Source organism: Megascapheus bottae, chromosome 11 (genome assembly GCF_031878675.1).
Source record: "Megascapheus bottae isolate mThoBot1 chromosome 11, mThoBot2.hap1, whole genome shotgun sequence".
Lineage (NCBI taxonomy): Eukaryota > Metazoa > Chordata > Mammalia > Rodentia > Geomyidae > Megascapheus > Megascapheus bottae.
The window spans coordinates 58,761,478-58,774,823 of record NC_143519.1 but is presented as its reverse complement, the minus strand read 5'-3'; the positions used below and the strand labels follow the sequence as shown (position 1 = coordinate 58,774,823).

The following is a 13,346-nucleotide window of genomic DNA, read 5'->3' as shown; positions in this document are numbered from 1 at the left end:
CTGCAGTCCACCTGCAGGCTGCCAGCCCAGCTGCTAGGGGCATCCTCACTGAGCTCTGAGGGAAGGTCAGTTGAGCAAGAGCCAGCCGAACTCTGGTAAACCATCTGGAAGAAGATGGGTGAAAACCAGCTGGTTGCCACGAAACAGCTCCTGCAGCTGCAGTGCTGATCTCTCACACGTGGCCAGGATTTCTGTTCTTTTTGGTTCTTTCCATCTTCTTGTTAACTGAAGATAAGAGCTTCATACCCTTTGCAAACCAAGTTCAATTTGCACTGCAATCCTCAGATCTCAGCCTTCTGGGCAGCTAGAATTACAAGTCAGAGTCAACAATGCCCTGCTAATGAACCTTTCTGATTTAGAACTTCATTCTGAGGTATTTGTTTCATGAGTGGAAAATGGACTCAACACATCTAGCATTGGAAAAACATGTGTTGACCTCGTAAGATATTTATCAAGCACTAAAAAGCTTTCAGAGATTTACCTAGCCAATTCCAATTAACAAGTGACTGCCTATCACCTATTTATCTTGTCCTAATACTTGTGCATGTGTGCCAGTGCTGAAACTTGAACTCAAGCCCTGGGCATTGTCCATGAGCTTTTTCCACAAGGCTAGTACATGATAACTTAAGACATTGTTCCACATCCAGCTCTTAGAGAGTTACTTGCAGATAAGAGTCTCTCAGACTTTCTTGCCCTTATGGCTTTGAACCATAAATGCACAGATCTCAGTTTCCTGAGTAGCTAGGATAACAAGCCTGACCTACTAGCACACAGCTAGTAGTTTTGAACCTAAAGGCTAAAAGCAAATTATCCTCAAAATGCAGAATGTGATTTTATTTTTCTATTTCAAACAAATGAGATCAGACACATTCTTTGGGTTAATAATGACCAGTAATAGTTTATGATCGTTTTTGGACAAAGGAGGACTATAATTAACTCTCAGTTAATTATAAAACACAATCATTTATAGCGTTGTAGAGCCTCACAACTGTAATCCTAAATACTCTGGAGACTGAGTTCTGAGGATAGTAGTTCAAAGCCAACCTCAGCAGAAAAAGGTAGCAGATTCCTGAATCCAAGTAGAGAAAAAACAGAATTGAGGAGGGTCCTCAAGGGGTGGACAACCAATATTGAGTGAAAAAGCCAAACAAAAGGCCCAGGCCCTAAATTGATGCTATGATAAATAATTAGAAGAGAAGGATGGAGAAAGCAGAAGGAGGAAGAGGAATGGGAGGAGAAGAGGAGAAAAGAAAGGAGAGGGAGAAAGAGGCTGCTTTACCCAAATCTCCTTTCATGCTGAAATATTTCAGAAAAAGAGCAAGAGGCCTCTGCTGTGACTCAGCATTGTCCAGAGAAACAGTCCTTGCCATCTTCATGGACTTTGGATACAATCTTTATATTCTCACTTGTATTTTGGTGCAGGCCTGGGATGAAGGCAGGGCCTTGGCACTGTCCCTGAGCCATTTCACTTTCAAGGCTAGAGCTCTACCACTTGAGCCACAGTGTCTTTGTGAGTTTGTCTGAGCAGTTTTTTGGATATAAGATTTCAAAGTGACTATTTTGCCCAAGCTGGCTTTGAACAATAATCCTCAAACTATCCTACAACCTGCTCATATGTGTAAAGTTTCTCACTTGTATTTTGCACATTTAGTGGTAAATTTGATCATATCTAAAAAAAGACACTACTATAAAGTGTCTAAATGCCAGTCTCACATCTATTTAAACTATTAAACTATGCACACTAAGGAGATATAATTAACTTGTAAAATACAAAGAGGATTGGGTGTTACAAGCTGTACCCCTACAATTAAACACTCTAAAGGCAGCACATGTAGGCAAAGACAGTTGTCTCTAAAGAATATCTATAGTGAAATTGGGACTGTGGCACAAGGGAAAGGGCAGTAACCTTGACCTGAAGAGCTCAGGGACAACACCCAAGCTCAGAGTTCAAGCTCCCTGACTTACCAAGAAAATGTCTATAGTAAGGGAATAACTCATTGAGGTCCAGGCATCACATTATACATTTCATAACAGGTAAGTAGCCATATATATAGTAATGATAACTAAGAGCTATTTAAGTAGTGTGTGTGTGTATGTGTGTGTGTGTTCCATGCTAGAGTTCAGAGCAAGTCCTCATACTTGCTTACACGTGGATATACCTAGATTTCTCCTCATGAGTTGTTTTGGGAGGTGGTAGTGCTGGCGCTTGAACTCAGGGCCTGTCCCTCGTTCTTGCCTGTTTTGCTCAGGGCTGGCACACTCTAAGCGCAGCACACCTCCATTTCCAGCTTCTTTTCTGATTAATTGAAGAGAAGGATGGCATTCCTGCCTGGGCTGACTTCCATGCATGATACACAGAAGTCAGCCTCCTGAGTAGCTAGGATTACAGGCCTGAGCACCAGTACCTGACCACTTAATGCATTTCCTGAAGGAAATAAAAATACCATATGCAGCACAAATGATACCCCCAACTGAAAACAAAACTTAAAAATCAAGAGGGAGGGATCCAAGTTCCGAGCAGAAAAGGAGGTAAAAAGTAAAAGGGAAGAAAATGTGACCCGGTGTGACTATCGTGTAGTGAGTTCTTACTGGAAGAGGTCTGATTGGGGCGCTTCTTTTGTGTCTGAGACACAGAAGCTTTGTCTTTGCATCATGTCACTGAAGTATAAACATCAGTACCTGCTGGCTTCATGAATGAATAAACGAGACACCAGAAGTTTGTTTCTCATCTTTATGAAGTATAGAAAATTTAAAGTTTAGCCCAGTAGCTCATGCCTGCCATCTCAGCTCCATGAGATTGAGAGGATGGTTGTAGACCATAGGCCATGCAAGTTACTGAGGCTCCATCTCAACAGAGAAATCCAGCCGTGGCGCCATGCTCCTATCATCTGTGGCACAGTATGAAATAGGAGAGTCATTGTCCACATACACCTCGGGCAAAAACCAAAACCCTGTCTTAAAATAACTGGTGCTATTAAATACATGTAGCAGTAGAAAATAAAGTACAAAATACAACTGAAGTTTCAGTGAACGATAGAACAATATATATAATATATTAGATTTTAAAATACATGCTTTCTGCAAAAATTTAGAAATTCTAACATTTCCTCATTAGAAAAACTTATTTTCTTTTCTTTTTGTTGTGCATTGTGAGTCATGGGGCTTGAAATTGGCTTGGGCACTGCCCCTGAGCTCTTCAGCTCAAGGCTACCGCCCTACCCTTGGGCCAAGCCTCACTTTCCCTTATCTTCAAGTTAATTTGAGATAGAGTCTTAGGTCTTTTTGTGCCCAGGCTGGCTTTGAACCAGATCCTCAGATCTCAGCCTCCTGACTAGCTAGTATTCCAGCCATGAGCCACTCTGCCTGGCTTAGAAAACTTTTCTGAAGTTCAGGATGATCTTTTGGGAATGCTCTTTCCAATTTCATTTGTCTACCTACTGTTCAAAGAAAATAAAATAGAGATAAATTGAGCATCAGACATGTACACTTTAATTCCATTTCTGCTCTCATACCAACTCTCCATTCTTTGAATTATATTCAGTTTTGAAAGTATCATCATTTTCATTCATGTAGATTGAATACTTTTCCTGTACTTTTGTTTTTTAATTCCTCAATGTGGTAAATATTAGCATTTTCTTCACAATCCATCTACCTCAAAAGGGGCTGAGATTAAAAGCATGTGCCAACATACCCAACTAACTTCCTTCCTTCCTTCCTCCATCTCTCACTACCTCTCTTTCTTCTTTCCTTCCCTCCTGTTCACCTTCCTTCCTCTTCCCCTCCACCCTCCCTCCCCACCTCTCTGTTTCATCTTTTTTCTTTTGAGACCAGGTCTGAGGGATAGCCTAGTTGGCCTTGAATTCCAGATCCTTCTGTCTCATCCTCCTAGGAGCTGCTGACAGATAAGCTTCACCATACCGGAGCTATACTTACTCTTTCCTACCATAGTTTAGTTTTATTCCTTTTTCTAGAACTTCATATAAATGTAACAATGCACAAAGCACTGTTCCCTATGAAACTTCTTTCATTCTGAAAAAAAGACATTTAGACTATTACATGAACCCTTTGCATTCTTTTTGTCTTTTGGAATAGTACCTCATTACATTTTATTCATTGACATCAGGTGTGTTTGTACTTTTGGGCTGTGAAACCTACAACTGTTACAGATATTCTCTCTTTTTCCTGTTTACGGTTGTGTCTTCTTTTTGGTATGCTTAGAGTGAGTGAACTCAGAGGCTTGTGCTTGCCAGGGAAGGTTTAGGGTTGATTAATTTTTACCCAGTTGAAACATACCTCTGACTAGCTTTGGTTATTGTTCAGGTAGGTCCTTCCTTTATCCCAGGCCATCCTGGACCTCTAGCCCCCTACTTTGGCTTCTTCCAGAACTGGGATGACAGGCATGAGTCACCATGCCCAGCTATTTATTGTTGAGATGAGGGCTTGCCAGCACTTGGCTTGGTCTGGCCCTGGACAGAGATACTCTCAATTCCAGCCTCCTGAGTAGGTAGAATTAGAGGTGTGAGCCACTGAGCCTGGACTACACATTCCATAGAAGTCTTGGTTTAGAATAATACTTGCATTTTCTCAGGGAAATACTCTGGAAAATCATTACTAGCTCATAACACATAAATGTTAATTTTATGAAAATGTCAGATTTTCCCAACATTACATCCAAAGTGATGTATGATGTTCCAATTGCTCTATTCCTTGGTGATCCCATGTGGTTTTGGCTTTTTAAATTTTATCTCTCCTACTAGAAGTGTAGTGATTTGGGTATCGCATTTTAATTGATGATGGCATACATTTATTTTACACTTAATACTGAGCTTCATCAAAATGGAGGCAATCCAATGAAGCCAAGTACATATAGCATATACAGTATGAATATGATATGATATAAAGCTAATTAGGCTTAGTAGTGTGGGGAATCTGGTAACATCTGTATGTGTGTGTCTGTGTAGAGTAAGGCTAGAAATCTGAGGCTCAAATGCTTGGCATTTGATTAGGACTGGTTTTGTATCACTGCACTTGAGCCTCCACTTTCTTGCTTTTTACTGGTTAAGTATTTACCTGTCTCAGGTAGCTATGAACCCTAAACCTCTGAGTCTCCTTGTATCTAGGATTATACCTATGAGCTACTGGCATCCAGGTCTATCCGCATGTGATTTCTTTCTTTTATTAAGTTCACCCCAATGTCAAAGGAAAATGTATCCCTTACAGTTAGGACTACTCAGATAAGACACAGGAGGTTAACACATGGGTAACTTTAGTAATTCTTATCAACTTTCTCTATGATTTATATCATTTATATGAGTACTACATAATTTCCTCCTTTTAGCTCTAATTGTGGAAACATTTTAGTCACTTATAAACAAATTGATTCCCTACTCTTAGGATTTGTGTTTGTTTATTTTGTTTGGCTTTGCTGTTTCATTTTTTGTTTTTGTTTTTGTTTTTGCCAGTCATGGGACTTGAACATGATGGCTTTCTCAAGGCCGTCTCCCCACCACTTAAGCCACAATACCACTTCTGGCTTTTACTATGTATGTGGTACCTATGAATCAAACCCAGGCCTTCGTGCATGGCGGGCAAGCACTCTACCACAAGGCCAAACTTCCGGATCTCTTTCTCTTGGTTTTATAAATTGTTAGCTATTTCAGGACAGGGTTTATTGAGGGTTAATTCTCCCCTGCTTACGGAAAACCTTTCTGATGTCCTCTGTTTTGTAAGGTTATCACTCGCCTGCAGTATGTGTGAATAACAGGTAGTTTCCTGTCGTGTCTTCGTGTATTTCTACCTCAATGCCAAGCCCTTTTCTGAACACATTTGAGTCCACATATGCTAGGCATAAATTGGTAAACTACCCTAGGCAGCTGGTCCTTTAAAGAATGAGCAAATGCCAGTGCTACAGCTGAAGGACCTTAAGAATGAGTTCCTCCTGAAAATGTAAGTTGGGTTCCTTCCCTTCCTCACTGCCTCTCTATCCACTACCCACGTGGGATATGCATCTGTCCTCATTGGATACACAGCCTTGGGCTGTGACCCTGCAGCCTCCACAACCATATGACAGACTTTTACTTTTCAAATACAGTTTTCTCACTCAGGTCTACTATTATAGCAATGCAATTATCAAGACAACCACCATTTCCCCTCATGTTCCCACTATTCCCTAGCTCAGTAAATTCAACTGATTGGAACAAGTGGAGAATTACCATTTTGAAAAATGCATACAAGTATAATATTCATTTGATTTTCAACAGTCTGAATGAGTCTGTAATATGACAATCTGATATTTAGAGGAAACTACCTTAAACATCACGTAATAATACAATTTTACTAATGGTTCTTAAGATCATCATTTGGGACTTAGTGACAGTTATTTTTTATTGTAATTAATAGAAGGGTTACTGGAGAAAGTAATGTAACTATTAGATACTTTTTGAGATTATTTCCAATAGTCTAAATTGAATAAGTTCTTATTTTGTCCAATTCTTTAGTTGACCTTCTGTGATAGCAGAAATGTTCTATACTGTACACCCTAGAAGTCTCATGTGACTTTAGGTTCTAGGAATGTGGCTAGTGGTAACTTTTCATTTGATCGCAACTGAACCAATTGAAATGTACTATGACACAGATATCTGTGTCTGGTGGCTATCATGTTAAATAACACAGATTGTTCCCTTTTCTGCATCTACCTGGGTAGCTCTTATTATCTCTTATGTATTTGTGACATGTCTTTGACAAACGAATGTGTAGAAAGATGGATGTTGGAGAGATGGATGAATGGTTGAGTGACATGGAAGGATAGGTGGAGGGATGGTTATGTGGGATGGATGGATGGATGAACACATGAATGAACATGTTCATTAACCTCAAATATACTTAACAAAACAGTAAGTGCCGAAATTAACATACAGTTTGCCTTTGGTTTTTTAGTTCCGTTTTTATTTTCATTTTTATTGTCGGGTAATGTATAGAGGGGTTACATAGTTCAATTCTTGGCAGTGCTGAGGACCTACCAGGGCCTGTGTATGCTGGGTGGTCTTGACCACACATCTCTGCCTCAGCCCATAGCACTGCTTCTTACCATCATATATCCATGCACAATATCTCATTGCAATTGAACAATTTGGGAATTCCTGCCTTATGGTGATTTGGGGTGCCGACCAACAGAACTTACTCTGCATTGGGAAAGACCTATCTGTTCATTCCAAACTACATGTTGGGCCTTACTGATTCTAAGCTCGGGGACACACCCACTCAGCACAGGGCAGGGTAGGAGATGAGGCCTTGGGTTCCTTGACTGGAAACATCCTTGCTCTGCTCTCTGGGTAGTGGATGTGCTTGGGAGCTTTGGGAGGATGCCCTGTCTTCCCTGTCACGCTGCTCCCTTCTACACAAGGTAGGACCAGGCAAAGTTCAGTTCCTCAGGGCCCCTCAGGCCTATGGCCATCCTTGTCCTATGTGAGGTGCAGAACCCCACATGGGTCCCTGTTGGGAGCCAGAGTGGAATCAAACTGTACCTTGATTTGCATCAGACAATGGCTTTATTGTCTTATTGTTTTCTGGCCTTATTCTGTTTAAATGACCTGAGAATTACCATATGAATGTAACACCTGGAAGTTCCCTGGGTCTGAAGAAGGGAAGAAGCTGGAGTGGAAAATAAACGGGGCAGTCTTTACCTGGACTGCAGACATCCCGGACCCGGTGTGTCTGTCTCTCTTCTATTTTTTCCTAGTCCTTGCCCCCTATTTCAGGAACCCCAATCTGCGAACCCTGGTTTGCTGCTGGCTGGCCCTGGCAGGTCCCCCTGGCTCTGGCCCTGGAGTGGGGGCCGTGGTAGCCAGGGTACTGCTCTACCACCTGAGCTCCCACTTGCCTGCTTTCCTTCCTTCTTGCTTGCTCATATTTCTTAATTTTTCTCCAAAGACTAGGTCACAGGCCCTGAGTTTAAGGACCAATAATCACACACACACACACACACACACACACACACACACACACACACACACACAAACACAGTGGCCAGGAGCATGCTGGATTCCTGTGATGTCTCAGATGACCAGAACATGTGGCCCAGGAAGCATGGCACCTCCTCGGCATAGAGGACCAATTTGTCTGTGCCTGACTCCTAACCTGGCTGGACCCCTCTGGTCACCTTGGACTCCTGTCCCGATTTTGGCCATCACCATGTGCTCACTCATGTCCCCAAGTGAGTCCTAGGTTTCCCCTAAAAAAAAAAAGGCTAAAATACCAGATGTATAGGCTTGGATGTCTGAAGATTACAATTAATAAACAGGCAGCAAATGCACCTGTAATCCTTGCTTCTTTAAAAGCTGAGATCTGAGCACTGGAATTCCAAGTCAACCTTGGCAATTATGTCAATAAAAACTCATCTCTCCGATTACCCATCAGAAAACAGTAAGTGGTGCTGTGACAGAAACTGGTACAGCACTAGCCTTGTTTGAAAAAGCTCAGGAACAGGGTCCAGGCCTTGCGTTCAAGGCTGTTTTGACCATAAAGATATGAAGGTAGAGCAGGGGGTAATAATGTGAAAATACTAACATAATGAATATGATGGGAAAATACTAGAATAATGAATATGTTATGAAAATACTAGATGAATATGATGTGAAAATACTAATATAATGAATATGATTAGAATGAAAAAACAATGGGATGAAATAGAGCTAAACTACTTCTAGCAGTATATTGTTAATGCCAACTTGTATCTAAAGGCATATGGCCATAAGAGATAAAACCACTAGAACAGGGCATGGGGCAGTAACGATGGAAACTGCCAGCATCCAGGCACACGGGATAGAGTAATTGCAAATGGCTAAGAACCAGACACCTTGCCATAGGAGAAAAGGTAAGAACCCAGCACACCCCTGGGCACAACTAATTGAAAAGAGACTTTTCTGGGCCCTAACCAAGCAAAATAAACAAGAAGGAGTTTGGGCCAGAGAGGAACAGCCAATGCCCAATATAACCAAAAGACCAAAAATGAGGGTCAGCAATTCTTCTGGCCTTAAACAAGACTGTGGTTTGAGGATCTTTGCTCTACAGGAGCTACTTTTGAGCCGAGAGGACTGGTGAGGACTGATGGGGCCCCAGAGCTCACATCATGACAGGACTGGGAACTGCATCTACCAACTACTGGCAGGCCCTGTTTAACTTAGAAACTAAGAGATGTCAGAGTGGTGGGTCCAGCATGTGCACTGGATAGGCAGGCTAGAATTAGGCAAGTTAGGACTAGAATACAGGAACTGTGTTAATTCTGCTAAGCTATGTTAAATCAATAAACTGTTGGTGAATTATGTCCCCTTCTCAAGAGAAAGGCCCATAAAAAAACAGAAACAAAAACAGAAAATCATCAGAAGATGGTTGCTCGGGCCTGTAGTCGTAGCTACTCAGTAGGCTGAAGACTGGGATTGCAATTTGAGGCAGGCCAAGCAAAAAAGCCTCTGAGACTCTGATATCCAATTGACCAGAAACAAAGCAGGAAATTGCTGTGAGTCAGGGTGTAGAGTGGCAGCCTTGAGTGTAAATAGGTAAGGGAGAACATGAGGCCCTTAGTTCAAATACCAGGCCTTGGGCAAAAAATAAAATAGAATACAAAACAGCCTTTTAATTGCCTATAATATCTACCTTACTGTTGTCTCTGGGTTCCTTCCTTTACTGCTCAGCCACTAGTAGTCCAGTTTGCTTGTAGTAGCTTTAGGGTATGGTGTTGAGAAGATGGTACCTTACCCATTATTTCTTAGCTTCAGATGCTCCCAACTTTGCCCTGTTGCTTGGTGCTCAGAGAGCCCTCCTCCAATCCAGGGCCTAGGAGAGACCTAGACCACAAGACCATAACCGCAAACATTAAACACAGCTTCCCTGGGTTAATAAACAAGACTAGGTTGGCCCAGGGAACTCTGGGTGCTCTGGCCCAGAGCCATTTGTGAGCACAGGTATCTCTGAGCTAGCCAGACCCAGGACTCTCAGGAGACAGAGACTTGGACTAGAAACAATGGGGCCCAAGGATTCTGGCAGATTTTAAAGCTCTGGAGGGGGAAGGGAAAAGAAAACCCTCTTCTACTGAGGGAAGCTGAGTGATGGGGGAGGGAATGCAGAGAGGTCATAAAGCTACACGTTATAGGCAATTGAACAGCTATAAATTTTTAAAATTCAATTTACATTCTTTTATTTTTCTTACTGATTATAGAAAGATGATATGCAGAGGGATTATGTCAACAGTCAGGTCATGTGTATATTGATGTTGAAACAGTGGCATCCATTTCCTCACTATCTCCCAGTTTTTTCCTCTATCCCCACCCACAAGTTTTTGGTTTTTGCCAGTCCTGAGGCTTGCCCTCAGGCTCTGAGCTTTGTCCCTGAGCCTCTCTGTGCTCAAGGCTAGTATTCTACACTTGAGCCACAGCATCACTTCCAGCTTTTCCTGAATTGTTATTGGAGATAAGAGTTCACAGACTTTCTTGCCAGTGATGGCTTTGAATCATGATCCTCAGATCTCAGCCTCCTGAGAAGCCAGGATTATAGTTTAGAACCACTAGTGCCCAGCTCCCACCTACAAGTTTTAGAGATTATTTTCAATATAATATCCAGAGAATACCACTGCTGCATTTCTCCCACCATTCCTCCCCCCATTCTTCCAAGGATATAGAATGAGAACACCAGATGAAAAGAAAGGGGATTAAGAAATGTGAGAGGCCAGTAGTTCATGCCTGTTATCTCAGCTGCACAGGAGACTGAGGACTGCAGTTCCAAGTCTGCTCAAGCTGGAAAACCTTTCAGTTTCTAACATCCAATTAAACACTGGAAAATTGGAAGTAGCATTATGACTCAAAGTGGTGGGATGCCTGCCTTAAATGAAAAGCTTAGACAGAGGGCCCAGGCCTTGAGGTCAAGCATGCTGACATACGAGAAAAAAAGAGAGAAAGAGGAAAGGAAAAAAAAAACAGCCTCTTGTCTCTTTTTTCCTGGTGATCAGTTTGCTATTATTTTTTATCAAATCTTTGTGTGTGTGTGTGTGTGTGTGTGTGTGTGTGCCTCCATATGTGCATATGTTCATGACTGTGTGTGTTCATACTAGGGTTTTAAGCAGAGCCTTATGCTCTCCCTTAACTATTTCTACTTGAAGCAGAAAACTTATAAGCCAAAGCTCCACTTCTGTCTTTTTTTCTGGAAGACTGGAGATAAGGTTCTCTTGGATTTGATTGCCCAGGCTGGCTCTGGATCTTGATTCTCACATCTCAGCTTCCTGTGTAGCTAAATTACAGGCGTGAGCCACCTTGTGCTGGACTAATTGAAAGTCCTTGTTATCTTCTTGGTTAAGGAGAGGAGGAAACATATGGGCCCAGGTTTGAAATCAGAAACCCAGTCTGAAACTGTCTGCACCATTATTGTACCTGAAACTGGGACTTTAGACTCCAGCCATCAAATCAAGGAGTCCTACCCACAATAGGTCCAGCCACTCTCCTAGAGAAGCCAAATAAAGTGATATGGTGAAATGTGGGTAAAGGATATTTAGTTTATAGCAGGCTTAGGAAGATAGCACTACTTCTTCAGCTGTCTTCAGAGGTACAGATATGGATTTTAGGTTAAATAGGGAGGCTTAGGGGAAGGCAGGGAGAAGAGCTTGCATACAAAAAATAGTCCCAAATCCCACGGTGGCCTGGTTGACCACTAGTGAGCTCAGACATTGTCCCTAGAAGAATTCCAAAGAAGTTGTTATCACTTGATTACAGGAACAAAACAGGGACCAAATTATCTCCTGAGATTTGGGCCATTGGTTTTCAGCTGCTAAGATGCATCTTAAGACTGTTGTTTGTTTCCACACAGGATGCTTCTCAGGGAGTCTTTATTTCCTCCTGGTGCCCAAAGGTGATTGCGAAAGAATGCAGCACAGAATAGTTCAGATCCAGATAGGAGGCCATTCAGTGAATTCACAAAGCCTGGCAAAAACATCTAAAAGGTCGCATCTTACATACCAAGATCTGCTTTGGATCTAGTAAATCTGTTCCCTGTTCACTTGGATTTAGAGTTTGTGACTGAGTGGCACTGGGGACAACTGAGAGCACATGGAGGCTAGGACAGCTATTGGCCCACAGGCTCTGGAACAGAGAGGGACAGCAGCCACCACATCCAATACCAAGAATCACACACATGCTCCCTGCAGTGTCTCTAGAACCTTCCAAAGACAGACCTTCAATACCTAGCATTTTGCCCGATGCTAAGGGGGTCCCCCTCTACTTTGGGCAAAGAAAACACAGCACCTGAGCACCGCACAGGGATCTGCCAGACCCACACACAGCTGACCTCTGCCTCCTGTCACTACCCTCCTCTCCATCATCCTTTTAGAGAGCATTTATAAAAATTTTTATTGCTTTTATAAAGCTGAGATACAAAGGTGTTAAGTTGCAAAAGTAGCTAGGATTATAGGCAAGACACATAGTACTTGTCTTGCTCTCTCCCTATTTATGATTTTGCTAATACTGAGGCTTGAACTCAGGCCTTTGGCATTGTTCCTTTGCTTTATCTTTCAAAGGGAGTGTGCTTTAGTACTTGTGCCACAGTTCTACGTGTGGTTTTTTGTGGTTGATTACATATAAGTCTCATGGACTGGTGTTTCTACCTGGATTGGCTTCCAACCACAATCCTCAGATCTCAGCCCCCTGTGTAATTAGGATTATTGATCCCTGGCACCTGGGAGAGCAAATATTGTCAGTGTAGCATGGATGAGCAGAAGGGAGAGCACCTCTTTCTCCCCTGGGCTGTTGTGTGGCCACCCCAGGAAGGTAGGCTAATGTGTGGTGTTCACCCCATGCCAGGGCAGCGCACTGCCCTGACTGCAGAAGCAGGGGGGCTTCTAGACAGTACATTTTGGCTACTGCACGTGGGATTAGGTACTTCTGGCATGAAGAAGGTGGTGGCCCTGGCTGACGTTGCACACACAGTGGGGCTCATGAGGAACATCCCAGAGGATGATCCCACCCCAGTGTCCTCAGTGTTCAGGGGACACCCCACAAGAGGGTGTGCAGCAACACAAACCCATAGCTCAATCAAGAGCCTGGTCAGGAAGCCACAGAGACAGGACTTCAGAGAAGCAAAGCTGTGAGTGCCTATGTGGCAGTGCCCCGTGGGTTGGAACTTCCCTCCTCTGAGCCTCAGTTTCCAAATGTCCAATATGGATTTCCCAGCTGCCACACTGTAGGCTTTCTGAGGAAAACTACACGAGGTAGTCCTTGTTAAAACTTCAGACAGCCAGGTCGTTGTGTCTCTTGCCACTAATCCTAGCTACTGAGGAGGCTGAGATATGACGACTGTGATTGAAAGCT

At 42.7% G+C, this 13,346-nt stretch overlaps 1 long non-coding RNA gene across 1 annotated transcript in view; it reads right to left on the bottom strand.

Moving 5' to 3' along the window:
* LOC150057167 (uncharacterized) overlaps positions 1–13,346 on the bottom strand; it is a 99,132-nt gene that overhangs the window by 44,625 nt on the left and 41,161 nt on the right. The gene's annotated exons all lie outside the window — the stretch shown is intronic.